Below are 15,849 nucleotides of genomic sequence, written 5' to 3'. Positions count from 1 at the left end.
CTGCCTTTGATGAAGCTCTCTAGTTATGGGAGATAATTTTAGGAGCAATATTAGCAAGCCTATCAGCAAGGTAATGGGCCTAAACTGATTAATTTTGTCTGCACCAGGAGTTGTTGGAATCAAAATCACTTTGTTGGAGTTTAGATTAGGCAGTAACCAATCATGTGTGAAGAACTGGATAACTACGTTGCCCACATCAAGACCAACTATATCCCAAGATACTTGGAAGAAGCAACCTCCAAATCTATCAGGACTAGGGCCCCCCCCACCATTCAAGCCAAAAACTGCCTCTTTTATTTCCTCCACCAAGGGAACCATAGACAACATGTCAATGTCCCCCTCACTAACCAATCTAGGAACAATCGAGTCTATGAGGCTATTAGAAGCAGTAGAATTAGAAGAAACATATAGGTCTGTATAATAAGATAAGACAGGATTTGAAATATCCAGAGGGTCTAACAGGATATTGTCCCCATCCTTAAGCAGGGTTAGAGCTTTAGTACCCTGCCTAATTTTTGCTATTTTGTGAAAGAAACTGGTGTTTCTATCACCACAAGTATGCCACTTCAGTCTGGACTTTTCTCTCCAGAATTCTTCCACCACCAGCAGGGCATCCAACATGTCCTTCTAGGCTAATTCATCATGGTCAATCAACTCTTGGTTTTGCCCAAAGTCACTCATACATTGCTGCACATAATCCAAAGAGGCTAGAGCCTCAGACACTCTCGAGTGAACATTATCAAAAACAGATTTGTTCCAAACTCTCAACTCCTTATTTAGAGACTTTAATTTCTAAGAGAAAACAAACATTGGGCAACCTACTACCCTATTACTCCAGACCTCTTCAACCAATCTCCTACAATCAGAATGCATAGTCCACATTTTATGATACTTAAAAGGAACCTTTGTTATAGCAGGGGAATCATTACAGGAAATTAACAAAGGGTGGTGATTAGAACACACTCTTGGCAAGGAACAACAGGAAGTATGGTTCCAAGCAGCAATCCAATCATCATTACATAAGCTCATATCAAGCCTCTTTTTAGTGAGAGCAAGCCCTCTTCTCCTGTTAGACCAGGTATAATTAGCCCCTCTGGTCAGAATGTGGGTAAGACAAGCATCCTTAGTGAACATTTTGAACTCCTCACAAGGCAATCTAGCAGGCAGGGTGGAGCCTCTGCATTCATTTTCACCAAGCACTGCATTGAAATCACCAACACAACACCAAGGGTGAGGAAAGTTATTTAGCAGGTCTTAAATTTCAGACCAGAGATGTCTCCTTTGAATATATTGAGTATGTGCATACACAACACACATAAAGAATTGATGATTCTCTAAATCAAGAGAGAAAGAGAATTGCTGACTTGAATTAGCAATAACCACAGGGTTGATATTGACATTACAGAGCCCCCAGAGATTGGAGATTTGATTACCTCTATCATTAACTAGAAACAACTTCAGATTAAGCTTAGACCAAAAGACTTGATTTATTTTTTCCGAAGAGATCTTAGTTTCTGAAATAAAAACCAAATCCGAATTATGCAAACTACAGAGATTCCTTAGAGCCAATCTTGTTTTAGAATTCCCTAACCCTATGCAATTCCAGTATATCACCTTCATTGGGAAGAATTTATGTAGCTACCCCTTTGGGTAAAGTGAATCCTCTCTTGGCTATTTTTCTTCTTGATTTTTTTCTTTTGAGACTTGGACAAGACCTTGGTGAAATCTTCCTCTACTTTTGTCCTGTCCTCATCCCCCCAGAACTTTCCCAACAATTTGGAATCTTCAGCTGCTATATGATTCTCCATTTCATTGGGTGACAGGACCTCAAAATTATCTTGGGGCGCACCATGATGATTCCCATCCTCCGTATGAGTATCTCTTTCAAAACCCTGGATTTCCTCCTCCGATGAAGACTCACTTAAATGAGCTACATTTTCCCTAGAGAGGACCAATTTTTCCAATCCCCCCAGGTTAGAACCTTCACTTTTATCTATGCCAAGATTGATTGTGAACTCATTAAAAGGCGGGGGTGAGGGAGCCTTCATTGGAGGAACAACTATAGTGGGAGGGGGAGGGACTTCAAGCACCCTCTCTTTTCTGGGCAAAGGCTTCGAGAGCTCCTCCCTATTCTCTTTATTGGCAGACTTGCGACAGTTTGAGGCAAGATGCCCAATGGAATTGCATCTAAAACGGAAGTTGGGGATATTTTCATATTCAATATAAGCAAAAAAAGCAAACCCTTCACGTTCAACAAGGATTTGGTTGGGCAGAGTAGCCTTAAGGTCAATGTCCAATAGAACTATAGCGAAGTGACCAAATGTTCTATTGCTTGTTGCTACATCCAAAGAAATGGGAGTGCCAATACCCCCTGCTATGGAGAAAGGAATTTTAGTACTCCAGTATTCTTGAGGCAAACCCAATAGACGCACCCAGCAATGGGAGTGAGTGACCTTCTAAAGGGAGGGGTTAAAATCAGGAGTCCAAAGAGACATCCTCAGGAAGCCCGGTTTGAGACCCCGGGAACCCGTGGCACAAATAGAACGCATATCCTCCACGGAAGAGAAGGAGAAGTCATAGAAACCTTTACCAAGGGAGACCATTGTCCACTTACCAATCATGTTCCAGATAGAGGAGAGCTTGGTTTTGAGGTCATTGAATTTAATAGGCGAGTCCCCCTTGAAGAGGATGAGTCTACCATGAAGATGAGTTTTGCAACGAAGCAAACCAGCTTGATACTCCTCTTCAGGAATTTTAATGGCAATGGCATCCCCCTTAATGCAAGGTTGGGGTAATTGGGATATTGAGAAATCACACACATTATTAAGGGATTGAGCAAAAGACTTCTCTGCCACAACCTTGTCTGGGGTTGAGGGATAGCGGGAGGAGAAGAAGGAGAAAGAGAGATAGATGGAGAGCTTGGAGGAAGAGGAAGATGTTCTTCGGCTAGGAAATTCCACGGATCAAATGGCGTGATACTATTCATGATTACCATGAAATATCGAAGAAACTTGGAGTCAGAACCCTAACAGAGCATTTTCAAAACCTCAAAGTTCTCATTAAGATAATTTGAAATGCCGCTATCAATCATTTAACATGACCTTCAATCAAATTTCATATATTACAATCGTTCAAATTCCAATATTTTGTTTTCTGCCATTGATACTTTTGAATTCACTTGAGGAATCAATTAAAACTAATTTAATTTGAATAATCAATTTGACAAGCAATTAGAAATTGATACTTTGACCTTTTAGAGAATTCAACAATTAATATTAACTACTCAATCATTAATGTCTGTTTTATATTATTTATAACAAACTTAAGACAAATAAACTCCTAGCTTTTCACATCTGAATTACTTATCTCTTCATTATCCTTTCATATCTCCATCTTCTTCTCTCCTCATTATATTTCACATTTCATCACTCTTCTCTCCCATATATATAATCAAATGTTTCATTCATCGAATTTACTTTGTTATCATTACAAAAACACGTGTAGCCATTTCTTATTTTTAGATATGTTCTTATTTTCTAAATCTTTTAATTAATTTTTTGTATATTTTGTAGATAAATTATTTTTTTTTTCTTTGGCAGATAACAAATCTTGACACTTAGATTTAAAAATTGATATTATAGTAAAAAAGTCATTCCCAATCTTCTTTTAAAAAAATTAAGGAATATTTTATTTATGTTTGTTTGAATTATTTTTAAACTATAATGATGAATTTTGATTTTTTGTAACAAAGTCTCTAAATAAAATTTCTTGCAAATATTACAATAGTTATTCTTCAAAATATCAATTTTTTTAAGGTAAACAATAACGCATTGTTAATACATCGAGTTCTCCACATAATATAAATTTAATAATGCATAGGAATAAACTTAATTCAAACAATAAAAATATTAATTCAAATATGTATATTATAAAAGTGAAAGTTTTAATAGAAAAATATGTATAGTAAAATATCATAGTTGTATAGAAAAATGTATATTCCAAATAATAGAAATGCATCTTTAATTTATGAGTTATTTTTATACAATGATTATTAGTTTAAACATAATCAAATAGAATAACATTTAATTATACTACATTTGAATACTAAAAATATATTCAAATGTTTATACACAATGAACATCAATCTAAAGTAAAACATAATCATTCAAGAGATATGCTAAAAACAATTCTTGTAACTTTATATAGTGCTTATAAACATAATCCCAACAAAAATATGATGCAAAAAGAAGTCATTATATTTATAATTTTATATAGAAAATATAGATGTGAGATATTTTAGAATCAAATATTTTCTATAATCATACTTTCAATAAATCAATGCTTATACAAATGCATGTATAAATGTTATTTTCATACAATGATTATATGAATGCATCAATCTAAAATAATAAAAACAATGATTAACATTGCAATAATAGAGTTTAATCAAAATTTAGTTACAATAGCAAAATATTAATCCTTATCAAACCATAGGAAATCAATAAATTTATCTTTAATTTTAACAAGAACAAGCATTGCAAAATTATTTTAGGACGAAAATTTGAAGTTAGAAAATATATGTTGTCTAGAACTGAGTTAACGTGACTAAATTGTGTACAAGTTATACAATTAATTAATCTCAATCCAGAGAATTAGAAATAACACAATTAAACAAGGATATGAACTTCTAAAGATAGAAAACACAACAATACGAAACACAGTTATAGTAATTAAATAGGTCGTAACTTACTTAATTATTAGCATTTTGATGTTAAACTAATAGTGTAAATATACTCACTTATTGAAATCATTGGATTTCTCAGAATTAATGGCTACGATGAGGTTTAAACTTACTCTTTATCCTAGCCATCAATTTTATGGATATGTAATAATTTAGATATACTCATTAATTGAAACCATTAGATTTCTCTAAAATTAATGACTAGGATAGAGAATAAGTTTAAAAAACTTACTTTTTAAAATAACTGGATCCCTCGCTTCTAAAAAATATATTTCAGGATGCATTGTATTCACCTAATCAGCACGTAATCTTGATCGCTTTATCTGAACTTCAAATCACACATAATTTTCCGGATTCTGAATAAATCTGTCTTTTACTCTAGGCTGTGATATCAACTACTAATGATTGATTAACCATTGACCGTACTGTTTTGAGAAATTGATTTCACTTGCTTATGTGATAATATGTGACATTAACCTATGTATAAAAGGTGTCAGCAATAGTTCATGCTAAGTAACTATGTACATAAATAAGTTGTTCCAAATGGTGTCACATTCTATGTCTTGAGCCAAAAAAAATATTTTTTTAAAATATCTTTTTATTTATATAATAATATGTGATTAACATGAGACACAAAGTATATTGTTGGACAGGTGATCCATGTCCCATAACTATGTATGTGTTTTTCGTCATAAACAATGACTTGGAGTGATATGACTGGAACATTGACTTTGAATCAAGTAAGGTGTGATGCAGAACTTCAACCTGTTTTAGGTCTTATTTTTTGTGGCAGGTTGCATTAGACTTTTTGAGAACAGTTGTTGCAATCAGTATGCAGATATTGTTTCCAGGTTTATTGTCTGGTATGTAATTATGAATATGCTCTGAAAATGCAATCAATATGCAGATATTGCTTTGTGCTAGACATGGTGGTTTTCAAGTCATGATAAGTTGACGATCTGGAATATTCCTCTTGCTGCAATCTCTTTTTTACTTATTGAAGACAAGATAGATGGGCATCAATTTTCTTAGATTTTAATGCATTAGTTGCTTGATAACTCCATTACTAGATATACCAAAGGCAAATTTAAGAATGTGCCTGTTTATCTCAACTTCTAATTTTGTGCAACCTATACTAGACCAAAAAAGAAAAAGAAAAAAAAGAGAAGAATGAATTGTGAAGTGGTGATATTTGTCTAAAAGGTGCATTTAGATAAAAAGAAAATTATTTCATAATGTTAAATAATTATTTTTACTCACTTATTGATTCTATGGTAATTTTTATGATTTTATAAAGCTGCTAATGATTTTATCCATGCAGAAAAATGATAATTTTTAGGATTTTATATATTCAAATGAGATATTCTTGTTTAACCAAAGTGTTATAAATATTCTTCCTGGCTTTATAAAATGGATAAAATATTTTGATTTAAGATGAGTTTTGAACTCTCTAATGTTTTGAAACCAATTTTATCATCTTTGACCATTAGATTTTTATTGGTTATTATAAAAAAAACACAATTAGCAAGTGTACCATATTAATACGGTGCATACGATGTGTTAACATATTCAGCAATCCGTAATCGAGTTCCAGGCTAAAAAAATTTGTTCGAAGACCATATATTCCAAATCGAGTATAAAAGAGAGATTTCTACATTTTAATCACAAAAAATGCACTCACAACTCTAAATTAATTTGGAGATGTTATAATTTTATTATCCATCTACCTAAATCGTGTAACCGATAATCCACCAAAGATCACGTTACATGATATATATTATATTCATATAAAAATATATAGATATATAAATATACATATGTTGCACATATATTATAGATATAAACGTATATGTATATATATGAGTTACTAAGTGAGGATAACTTATATATAATATATATGAGAATAATAAATCTTGCCATTAAAAGTGGAGAAAAAGGTGTATCACCTACTATATAAGAGTTTTTTATATTGTCAATGCATTATCTAATATTTAGTTTCAATCATCATTGTCTTCTAAAAAAGTAATCTAAATAAATAGTGATGATGCAGTGATAATGTATAAATATTTATACTGTCATTGCATAGATATTACACTCTTAAAAGTTAATGATCACATGACCACTTAAAAAAGTTATGTATATTTATCTTTTAATCTTAACTATTAAAATGAGATCCAATGATTCATATAAATTGTTCTTAGTTCTCATAATCATTTGCTCTCACATAATAACATTGTTTGTTCTATATAATCCATTTCACCTAGTGAAACTAAGTCTCGATTATTGTTGTGTACCAACCAAGGACATCTTATATGGACAATTGAAAACTACTCTTCTTGAGGTGGAGAGATCATCAAAATGAATTTTACCTCTAATGTTTTACTAATTTCTTATTAAGTTAATTAACCTAGGTTTTTAAAAAGTTATAGTTATTCAAATAACATGGATGCCAAGAATGTGACAACCGTGACCCTTTTATTTTATGTAAGGATAAAAGGTTTCCATTTTTGGAATTGCAATTAAACCATCTTCATTAATTAAAAAAGGTCATCATCAGTCATGCTTGATAGGCTTGAGTTAGTGCTAGCTGAGTCACAAACTAATAGAAATATGGTGTTCTAAATAATATCTTAAACTTTGTCTGTGCCAATAAAAATATACAATATTAATTAAAATTTTAAATATTTATTATTATTGTTATTTTTCCTTTATTACTATTAGTGTGATATAAGATTTTAGACATGATTTGGAATAACAAATTTATGTTTTCCCCAAACTATTTGACTTCTGGATGACAGTTTTCTTCAAATTGCATGAAAACTAATTAGATCCACAGAAGGTGGGTATGAAGAGAGAACGATGGTACGTAGAGAAAGCTTTTCAGTCACTGTCAAATTTGTCATCAAGTGTGGACTAATTAGTTAAATTTGAGCCTTGTTTGAGGAAGTTCAATGTACTACAAGAACATCAATTGTAAAGGGCATCGTATTATTAAACATCAACATGCTAATAAGTGTGTTTCATTTTCATCATTGAAAAAACAAGTACCAATAATTTAGTTCCACATCATTCTGCTTGCAAGACTTTTTGTAAGTAGAATGACATGTCGAATGCTTGAATCTAAGATACAACAAAATGACCCAATGATAAGGCCCCATAATACTAGTGGTTTAGTATATCATTACAAAACAATGATTTGATCACAAACATCGAGGCACTTCTCTGCACCTCAGAAAGTGCGCTTGAGTTTCAATTATTTCGTCTCAATTATCTAATAGGCTAGTCAAGGCAGGTATAAGCATGTTAAATTATTTACTACTCTGTGCTGCAGTACGAAACATCTCACTCACAAAAGTGATGATGTATATTAATAATTATATTTAAAGAATAAAATATTTCCTGGTATAAGGAGATTTAACATCTAAAATTTTAATATGTGTCATATTTAATTATTTTTTCTAAAAATATTTTTAAAACTAAACAAAATAATACATATATTATATTTTTACTGATTGGAAGAAATAAATCATCTCCTGGTATGAGAATACTTTATTCTATGATAAAACTTACCTAACAAAAATTTATTCTAATTTTTAAATGTTTCCTTATTGCTATAGAATAGTTTAAGAATGTTTCATTCCTACATATAAAAATTGTAACTTTCCAATTGTACTAATGTTTCATTCATAGGTTTTCTTATTATTTGGATTTATATATTATATGTAGTATCAACTTACATTATCATGCATGAATAAATAATACTTGATTTTTACTTATGTTAATAATGCTGCATGTCTTCTCAATTTTATTCTTGAATTTCTAAACATGTTATATTCATTCTTCTAATACCTTAAAGATTCGGAACAAGAATTATTTTGGTATGCTTTATACGAAAATTGCAAATTAGGTGGACATAATCAATGATATTGATGGTAAATGTAGAACAGTATTCTTTCATAGGATGAAGTCACCATTAGGAAATATGCTTTAGTAGAATTGTGGCGCCTCTCAACATAAAAAGACAACATGTTGTTACAAAAATCTAGAAAGAAATGGCTCCGTGAAGGTGATTCTAACTCCAAGTTTTTTCATTTGTCTATTAACAAGAGTCGGAGATTCAAAGAAGTCAAAGGTTTGACAATTGATAGGGACTGGATTGAAGATCCTTCTAAAATTAAAAATGATATTCATGCTTTTTTTGCGGAAAAGTTTGATGAGAGCCATTGGAGTAGACCATCTCTTGAAGGTATAACGTTCAACAAGTTATCTAGGGAGGAGAATGATATTCTAATTGCCAAACAGGAAGATGAGATCAAGGATGCTATTTGGAGTTGTGATGGTGACAAGAGCTCGGACCTGATGGGTATAACTTTACATTTATAAAACACCACTTGGAATGCCTTAAAAGTCATATCTTCAAGATGGTGGATGATTTTTATAGATTTAGGAATTTCCCTAGAGGCTGCAATGCATCTTTTCTTGTTCTAATCCCAAAAAACAACTCTTCGCAGAGCCTTGGTGAATTCAAGCCTATTTCTCTCATCGGTTGCATTCACAAAATCATTTCTAAGCTGCTCGCCGCTAGGCTTAAAAAAGTGGTTCACTTGGTTATTTCTGATTGTCAATCTGCTATTATCAAAGACATATTCACCATGGATGAGGTAGTGGTGGCTAACGAGATAATTGATCAAGCTAGAAAGAATAAAAATGATGATTGTTTTATCTTCAAAGTGGATTTTGAAAAAGCTTATGACTCAATGAACTAAGATTTCCTTCTTTATATGATGGATAGATTGGGGTTCTGTGAGAAATGGAGGTGTTGGATAAAAAATTGTTTATTTTCCAACTCGGTTTCAATCTTGGTGAATGGGATTCTAACTAAAGAGTTCACTATAGCTAGAGGTTTGAGGTAGGGCGATCTGATAGCTCCTTTCTTTTTCCTCATTATTGTGGAAGGTCTTAGAGGCATTATGAGATCGGCAGTGTCGAAGAATATTTTCAAAGGGTATAAGGTTGGAAAAGACGAAGTGGTCATCTCTCACCTCCAATATGCTGACGATACTTTACTCATTGGAGAGAATTCAGATCAAAATGTCATGGTGCTCAAAAGCATCCTGAAGTGCTTTGAATTAACATCGGGTCTAAAAATTAACTTCCTCAAAAGTCGATTCATGGGCCTTAATTCGGATAGAGATTTTGTTTTGAAGGCAATTGATAAATTAAATTGTGTTTTTGGTTCTGTGCCTTTCAAATTTATGGGGCTCCCAGTTCCCCTATTATTAATATCTTCAAGAAGAAACTCTCTCTCTTTGGAAGCACAAGCTCATCTCCTTTGACGGAAGGGTGACTCTTATGAAATCAGCATTATGTTCTCTACCTATCTATTTCCTTTCTTTTTTAAAGCCCCAATTACTTTTATCAAAAAGATTGACAAAATTCAAAGACGTTTTCTATGGGGTAGAGGATAGGAGAGAACTGAAGTTCATTGGGTGAGGTGGCAGAAAGTTTGTAGACCTAAAAAGGAAGGTGGTTTGGGAATTAAAAATGTGTTTCTGTTTAATCTTGCTCTTCTAGGTAAATAGAGATGGAGACTTTTAAGTGAGAGTGATTCCATTTGGGTGAGGGTGGTTAGATCAAAATATGGGGATGGGTTTTTAAGTAGTGGAAGGGAAGTGAACCTAGAGTGTTTTGAGAGACTTAGGGAATCTTTGCTTACCTAGAGAATGTATCAATGGCGGTCGGATTTCTGAGGGTCTTCGTAGGACTTTAGGCTCCAGATCTTCTACTAGATTTTGGACTGATTTTTGGGTGGGAGAAGATACTCTTAAAAACTCTTTTGCAAGATTATTTCAGGTGGCCTTGGATAAAAAAAAACAATTATCAAATCTTCGGGAGATTAGTGCCATGGTGTGTGGACTTGGTCTATACCATGGAGAAGGAGCTTATATGATTGGGAGAAAGATGATTTTGAATCCATATTAATTTGTCTTCAAGGTTTTTTGCCTAAACTAGACAGTGAGGATAGCTGGAGTTGGATCCATGATAAGTGTGGGATATATTCGGTAAGGAATGTATATCAAGTGCTGCAAAAAGAGGAAGTTGGTGCTGAGAATGTTTTTTTCAAGAAGATTTGGGTAAGTAATGTCCCAACGAAGCTGGAGTGCTTAGTGTAGAAGATTTCTTTGAGTGGAGTTCCAACCAGAGTTAATGTAACGCCCCGAAAATTACTCCAAAAATCTTGCTCAAAAATGGTTAATTTTTTTTTTGAATAATGAAGCCATATAAAATTTATTTCCTTATATTCATTACATTTTTGGAACATCACTTTAAGTAACATACATTTTGGAAAATAAAAAATCGTTACCTTATGGTAACAAAAAATAACTCAATATAACTTCGAATAATACTTCATTAGAATATCGGAAAATGTTGGTATGAAATACAAGGCAGAATCCTAATCGTCGCCCAAATAAAACTACTCACAAAAATAAATACCCTACATAGGTACCCTAATAAAAAAGAAAAATAGAAATGGAAATAGCTCATAGTGGCTAGCTCCAACGTTTACGGGTGCGCTGGAACACTCGCTTGGGTCCTCCTCCATCTCAAATTCGAAGGAGAGGTTGACAACCTCAATGGAGTCATTGATGTTGATTAACTCCACACAATCATCCTCTTCAGCTGCTGGCTCCTCTTCCTCCGCCACCATCTTCTCCTCTGCATCATAGGACGATTGATGCGACCGAGTCACCACCCTTGCATCTGCTTGAAGGTTTGGCATTATCTGCCGAGCGGATTTCCTCCAACTGGGGAACTGATAATGTCGTTCCATATTTGTCGCCTCTTGGAAGGCCTTGCAGCATCTGCACCCTGAGGGGTCACAAACTGAGTCGACGGCACAACAAGTGTCGACCTCTGAGCAGGCAAGGTAACGGAAGCCTCCAGCTCCTCATGATTGAGAGTGCAAAGCGTCAAGGATTGCATTAGCAACGTTTGCCTATGTTTTGAAGAAGACAAGGAATTAGCTAAAGCTTGAAGATGGCTCAACAATCAACATGTCGAAGGCTCAAGTGGTGTCTTATTAGACTTATATTATAATTCTTCATTATCTTTTTAGAAGTCTAAGATGCTTGCCATAGATATTGAGTCTAGGTTAGGTAAACCTAGGTGTGAGTCTCACAAGACTTAATAAAGTAATCAATCCACTAAAATGATACATGATCTAGAAATATATGATAAGTAGGTCCATGCATTTGAATACATTGATTTCGTGCATTAAAGATATTATATTTTGAAAGTCATATATTGCATGAGTATATATCATATAAGTAGTTTACCATTTAATCATGTATTAAAAATATACTGGATAATCGATTAACCCCATGGCTTAATCGATTAACGTGAGTGTTTTTCTGATGTTTTAACAACATAACTGAAAAACCGTTTTTAAGAGGCAAATTTTGTCTTGTATAAATATTAGCTAATTGTAGAAACGACTATGTAGAAAAATAGAGAAAAACATAGAGAAAAAGATATAGATCATCATTTTTAGAATCTATTAAGAAAGTGTTGAATTAGGAGAAAGTTTAGATCATGTTAAGGCTTTAGATTTCATACTCATATTGCATGATTCTTTGAAAATCTTTCTTGCATATTCTTGTGTTTTCTTGAAAGGAAAAAAGATAGATCTTTATGATTGCATATTTTCATAAACCTCATGCATGAACATTCATATTACACTAGGACGTCTTGTGAGTTCTTGCTTAGGTTTAAGGCTTTGATTTTCATTGTAATATCCGAGTATTAAGTACTCATTCATAACTCAAAACATTGTTAAAGGATTGGGAAAATCGTAGCTACGGTTCGGTAAGATATTCTTCACACAAAGACTTGGAGGTCTTGGGATAAAGAGCGATACCTTGGCTGAGGCCGAATCGCATAAGAAAGGTTTTCTTGGGAGGCAGTTTTGGGAAAGGTAAGGTTGACAAAGTTCTTTGGGTTCCAAGAAGGGAGCGTTCAAGTTTTGTATTTGGAAGCGTGTATGTAACATACATTGTGTTTCATAGTGAAGAAGGAAAATCTCCCAAATCAGATGGAAGGACTGGATGTAGTTTTGTAACATCCTCTTTTATGTTTCAAGATGTTTTAATGCGAATCTAGAACTAATATTTTGCATACTTTTTCTTTGCTATGTTCTTGTTAATCTTGCATGAAAGTATCTTTTGTATATCTGTTTATATGTTGGTTAATAACCGTGCAAGAAGTTGATCTGGTCATTCTGTTTATGTTATTGGTTAATCAATTAAGACCAGTTGTTAATCGATTAACTGGGCATTTTTCAACAAGTGTGTAAAAACCAGAAAAGTGGAAGTTGAGTTCCGCCACACATATTCAACCCCCCTTGTGTATTCTGCCACTGATACCTAACAATAATGATATAGAAAGCGCATCGAAGATCCATCGTATACCATCTCTAACTCTAAGGCACAAGGGTTTGTGTAGGTGTACCAGTCTCCCTCAATCCTCCATGCCCCCTCTTGGGACATTGAAAAGCGGTAACTCCGAATCCTGGCAGAACGATCCATATGAACAAAACGCAAATCGAAGACAAATAGAAAGAAAAAGGAGTAACATATCTAATGAATATTACTCATTGACGACGTGGAATTACACAAAATATTACATCCAGATATACGCACATAACATACACAATATATATCACATACATAATGCAAATGATAAATGACGTTATAACTCAAACCATGATGATTAATATCCACGAGCTTAATGTATGAATGCTATGTTTATTTCATCCATCCTTACACCAATATCCTCCCAATAACTATTCAGAAATTACCGAGAATATAGGTCCCATAACAAGTCGATTTAAATGCACCAAACTATTCCTCGCAAGGATATATGATTGATCTATTCCAAAGAACTGTCCATTTCAGGATGGTGTCGTATTAAACACTTTCTGGGAATCCCTCTTATCGATCCTGATTGCAAAGAGGGATTGTCAGAGATAGAGGAATAAAATCTTTACCACTACGAACCATCGTCGAATATCCTGGACGACCAGATGGCCAAGCCTCTTACGGTTAGACGACCTTGCTGCATGGTATCATATAATCCTTTTTGGGCATTTCCCTAATCAGAATATCACAATCGGAAACCTTGCCCTAAATAGGAGCAAGAGCAAAGGTACTTGTATAAGTTTGTTGATTTGGGCACCAAACTCAATCATCTGAGCCATGGTCTTTCCTAAGTGTAAATACACTTCACACCCAAGCTAGGGCTATTGCCTAAGAAATCAAACAATCATCAAAATAGACTCAATTCTCTTCCTGATTTTCACCCAAGCGAGGGACTATCAATCTAGCGACAAATCCATCAAAAGTTGGTCAAAATATATGTCTGGTCCTCGCCCGTGGCGCCTAAAACACCCAGAACAGGCCCAACTTGTTGTCTGGCCCTCGCCAAGGCCAGAAACACTCGCCCAAGCAAGGCTGGCTTGCCCAGGTGAGGGTTTGATCGCCTAGGCGCCAATTTCGGGCCTCATCCTCTGCTTCTTCCTCGCCTTGCCCGGGCGAGGGTGGTCCAGTAACCAAGATTATTTCCTTGAAAGTTCAAAGTGTCAAGGATAGCACTAGCATATCTTTACCTACGTTTTGATGAAGACAATGTTCTATCAAAGCTTGAAGATGGCTCAATAATCAACATGCCTTATGCTCATTTGGTCATATCTAGACTAGGACGTAATTTGAGTTTATAATCTAAGTAGTCTGGGATGTATGCCATAGTAAGTGAGTATAGGTTAGGTGAACCTAGGTGCTAGTCTCTTAAGCCATCTTAATTGTCATATCATATCCATGAGACATATCATCTAGTTTATTGAATGTTCATGCATCTATCATACATGTAATATGTGCATATTAGGCATAATATAATTGGTAGAACATGTATATATATTGTGCATAACATATGAGAAGTTTACCTTTTGAAACATATGCATAAATGTTCCAGTTAATCGATTAACGTGGTAACTTAATCGATTAACACAAATGCTTTTCTATTAAATATGTGTTTTCTGTTTGAACTGTATTATGTGTCATTTGTTATAAGTGAAATCTTGTTTAACTGTTTAACTTTTTTGCAACGAATGTAACCGCCTATTCTCTATGCTATAAATAGGAGGCAAGGTTCAGAGAACTATAGCATTGCATTCTATTATATAGGGCTGTTTAGAGAGCATTTTGCATACTTGTTTTACTAATTTTTGATTGCTATCATATGCTTACTGATTTTGCATAATTTTGTATTCATTCTTATCTTGCTCACATGCTCATGCATTGAATATATTGATAGAAAGGAATTATCTGTATACTGCATTCGATTAACTCATTTGATTCTTAATGGCTTAAGTGGTTAGTAAGAGGGTTAATCTTTGAGCCTTTTACATGTTATATTCCAAGCATTATTGTGCTTAGTATACCTTAATGATTAATGTGTTTTTTGTGTATTCTGGATTTCTCTTTTGGTGTGAGATCAGCAAGAAGATTGAGATTCTTCACCAAGGCTAGGAGGTCTTGATTTGAGGACAAGAATCTTGGTTGGGGCTGTTTCGCGAAAAAGGTTTTCTCAGGCGAATGGTAGAGTCAAAGCAAGGATTTAGAGGTCCTAGATTTCAAAAAAGGAGCGTCCTATGTGCTTGTAATTGAATTGGTGTTTGTATCCATATTTCAATATTGTGAAGAAATAAAATCTCCCTGAACCAGAAGGGGAGGCCTGGATGTAGTTTGCATTGGACCGCAAACGAACCAGGATAAAAATCCTTTGTGCTTTGTTCTTTCTCTCTTTATCTTCTTTAAGTTTCTTGCTATTATAAATTGAATCTGTAATTGAAATTCTAGATATTTGTTTACTGCCATATGCTTAATAATTGTGCGTAAAAATATATGTTTTATATATGTTCAAATTGCATGTTTGATCATTCTGTTTTGTGCAATAGTTAATCGATTAAAGCTTGTTGTTAATCGATTAACTGGGTTGTTTGCAACAGTTGGGTTTTGGTTCAAGAAGCGGTGATCGATAACCGCTACACCTAT

The sequence above is a fragment of the Lupinus angustifolius genome, chromosome LG02 (assembly GCF_001865875.1).
Source record: "Lupinus angustifolius cultivar Tanjil chromosome LG02, LupAngTanjil_v1.0, whole genome shotgun sequence".
Lineage (NCBI taxonomy): Eukaryota > Viridiplantae > Streptophyta > Magnoliopsida > Fabales > Fabaceae > Lupinus > Lupinus angustifolius.
Note: the sequence above shows the minus strand (reverse complement) of the source record.